Source organism: Grammomys surdaster, unplaced genomic scaffold (genome assembly GCF_004785775.1).
Source record: "Grammomys surdaster isolate TR1022 unplaced genomic scaffold, NIH_TR_1.0 339, whole genome shotgun sequence".
NCBI classification, from domain to species: Eukaryota; Metazoa; Chordata; class Mammalia; order Rodentia; family Muridae; genus Grammomys; species Grammomys surdaster.
This window is the reverse complement of record NW_021604758.1, coordinates 580,857-584,350: the sequence shown is the minus strand read 5'-3', so window position 1 is coordinate 584,350 and position 3,494 is coordinate 580,857. Positions and strand designations below refer to the sequence as shown.

General features: G+C 48.9%; 1 protein-coding gene across 1 annotated transcript in view; it reads right to left on the bottom strand.

Moving 5' to 3' along the window:
- Ppp1r13l (protein phosphatase 1 regulatory subunit 13 like) overlaps window positions 1-3,494 on the bottom strand; it is an 18,429-nt gene that overhangs the window by 10,898 nt on the left and 4,037 nt on the right. The window lies entirely within an intron of this gene.

The following is a 3,494-nucleotide window of genomic DNA, read 5'->3' as shown; positions in this document are numbered from 1 at the left end:
ACTGGGGGATTCTAGGCAGGGGCTCTACCACTGAGCCACGCCCCCAGGCCTCTTTTTACTATCCATGCTGAGACAGGGTTTTTTTTTTTATGTATCTCAATGTAGACTGGGAAACTTTATGTAGGCCTCAAACTCGCAATCCTAGGCCTGCCCTGGCCTCTAGGGCTCTTGGATAACAGGCCCGCATCAGCATCCTAAGTCTGTTGTTGTTTGTTCGTTGTTTTACTTTCACACTTATTTACCTTACTTTATATGTATGAGCACCTGTCTGTCTGTGTGCTTGGTCCCCATCATGACCAGAACAGGGCATCAGATCCCCTAGAACTGAAGTTACAAATAGCTGTGAACCACCATGCGGGTGCTGGGAACTGAACCTGGGTCCTCTGCAAGGGCTCTTAACCTCTCAGCCACTCTACCATATTGTTGTTGTTGTCTGGGACAGGGTCTCATGCAGCACAGGCTGGTCTAAAGCTTTTGCGTAGTTTAGGATGACCTCAAACTTTTTTTTTTTTTTTTTTTTTTGAGACAGGGTTTCTCTGTAGCCCTGGCTGTCCTGGAACTCACTCTGTAGACCAGGCTGGCCTCGAACTCACAAATCCACCTGCCTCTGCCTCCCAAGTGCTGGGATTAAAGGCGTGCCCCACCACTGCCTGGCGACCTCAAACTTCTGATCCTCCTGCTTATACCTCTTGAGTGCTGCAATCTTAGGCTTGGAGCACCACACGCCTCATATGTTGCTGGGAACGAAGCCAGAGTGCATGTGCACTGCGCATGCGCGCAGCAACTAAGCCACACCCCTATCCCCTCCTGCATTTCTAAACAGCAAGTTATGAGCTAGGCAAGTGTCACTCACTTATAATTCTAGAACTCAGAAAGCAGTTGTGAAAGGATTTCTGGTTTCAGACCAGCCTGGACTAGAGTGTATTTAGTCTAGCCTGGGCTACAGAATGAGCCTTGCCTTTTTATTTTACTTTATTTTATTTTATTTGGTTCATTAGTGTTCTGTCAGTTTATAAGTCTGTATGAAGGAGTCAGAAGCTGCCATGTAGGTGCCCAGGTCCTATGGAAAAGCAAATAGTGCTCTTAACCGCCGAGCCATCTCTCCAACCTGACCTCTGCCAAAAAAAACAAAACCAGACAACAGCAACAAAAATCCCCTAACCAATTGTGGTGTCACACGCCAGTAGGATATGGTGAAGCTGTGGAGGACTGTGGAGAGAGGAGCATCAGCAACTGAGAAGCTAACCTAGGTAAAGGCTTTAGAAGAGCTGGCTCAGCTGGTGCTGGGCTTTCTGAGCAGGAGTAAGGAACTGAGCACAGCCATTAGCACCACACTGAAACTCAGGGAGTGCAGGTGCATGCTGGGAGTACAGGTGCATGCTGGGAATGCCGACTCTTGGGGGAGGGGTCAGACACAGGCAATCACAGGCCATGACTGCTCAGCTACACATGCGTGCGTGTGTGTGTGTGTGTGTGTGTGTGTGTGTGTGAGAGAGAGAGAGAGAGAGAGAGAAAGAGAGAGAGAGAGAGAGAGAGAGAGAGAGAGAGAGAGAGAGAGAGATTTTCTGTGGTCTGGGGAGATGGCTAAGAGTTCAAGAAGTTCATTTCTCAGCACCCACACGGCAGCTCACAGCCGTTTGTAACTCCAGTTCCAGAGGGTCCAACACTTTCTTCTGGCTTCCAGGCACCGGGCATACACATATGCACATACACATATACAACAAAAGAAATAAAACTTAAAAAAAACCAACCACACATAGAGCAGATACTGGTGGTGAAGGATATGGAACAATGACCTCTGGCCTCCGTGTGCAAGGACACACTGACACACAACACACAGCAACACACACTCCACACATATATACTCCACACACAGGAGCACACACACACACATACACCAGTAAGCAAGAAAATACAATTCAGGGAGCTTGAATCCAGGTGTATTCCTCCAATCCCAGCACTTGGGAAATATGGATAAGAAAATCTTGAATTAAGGCTTATCCGTGGAGCTGGAGAGATGGCTCAGCAGTTAAGAGCACTGACTGCTCTTCCAGAGGTCCTGAGTTCAATTCCCAGCAGCCACATGGTGGCTCACAACCGTCTGTAATGGGATCCAAAGCCCTCTTCGGGTTATGTCTGAAGACAGCTACAGTGTGCTCATCATATACATAAAATAAATAAATAAAATCTTTAAAAAAAAAATCCGTACTAAAGTAGGCTTTGAAGAGTCAAAGCCTGCAGTGGTGGGCATGTAAAAAACAAAAGACCCAGCCGTGGCTGCTGAGTAACTCTGAGGCTCGCTGAGACAATGTGAGAGCCTGTGTCAAAAAGCAAAGCGAAGACATGAAAGCTGGGGTTGGATGGTTCTGCAGTCAGAGCACTTCCGACCATTTCACAGAGCTTGAGTTCAGTCCCCAGCACCCATGCTGACTGGCTCATGGCCACCTGGACCTCCAGCTCCAAGACATCAATGTCCCCTCCAGTCTCCGAGGGCACTTGCACTCATGTGCACATACCAATATCCATACACATACTTTCAAATGAACCAACCAGGCAGTGGTGGCACACACCTTTAATGCCAGTACTCAGGAGGCAGAGACAGGCGGGTCTCGGTGAGTTCTAGACTGTTGTGGTCTACATAGTAAGGCTCTGTTTCAAAATAAGACTAAAAAGGTAAGAAACCTGTATCCAAAGTCAACGTACAAGAAAGAAGCCCCTCAGACTGGGTTTCACACCAGGATTCTAAGCTGTCATTCTTCAGTGTTTCACTCAAACTTGGAGGGTTTCTCTCCAAGTCACTGTCTACGAGTAAGCCCTGCCCACACTGACCCACTGTTAAGAGGAAGGACAGGGAGGTGGCCAGGGCCAGGGAGGCAGCTGTGGTCATCAGCCAGTAGGACAAATGGGAACCGGTCACACCAGCTAACTCTATCCCCATGGCAGCCACCACGCCCACCAGCCCTGTCACCTTTTAGCTTTGGGCGCTAAAGGTGTAGGCAGTGGGGCCAGTTGGGACATGTTGACACCAGCCTCTGTCTGGAAAGGCACGAGGAACAGAACCTGTTGGGGCTGGTGGCTCATCTGAGCATGTGTCACCTTGAATCCTCTCCACCCTTAGGGCCCAAGACTCCCTGACTCCTCCTGAGAGTCTCCACAAGGCAGGAAGACATAAGCTAAGTATTCTGAAAGTCCCTTCTGATTTCAAAGAGGCCTCCATTCTGAAAGCTGATGTTGTATTTGGCCTCATTGCATAGCTCAGGCCCTCCAGGAACTTTACTAATGGATTCTCCTGCCTCTCTGTGGCTGAGACTACGCCACGCCCAGTAGGGTCTCTGAGATGGTAAAATTCTAAAACAATAAACCCAAAAGCATAAGTATCTACTGAGAGAAACTTCTGAGCTGGCAATGGAGGTCCAGCTCAGTGGTACAGCTCCTGTCTAGAATCCCCCAGTGAGGGGCTGGGGGCGTGGCTCAGTGGTAGAGCCCCTGCCTAA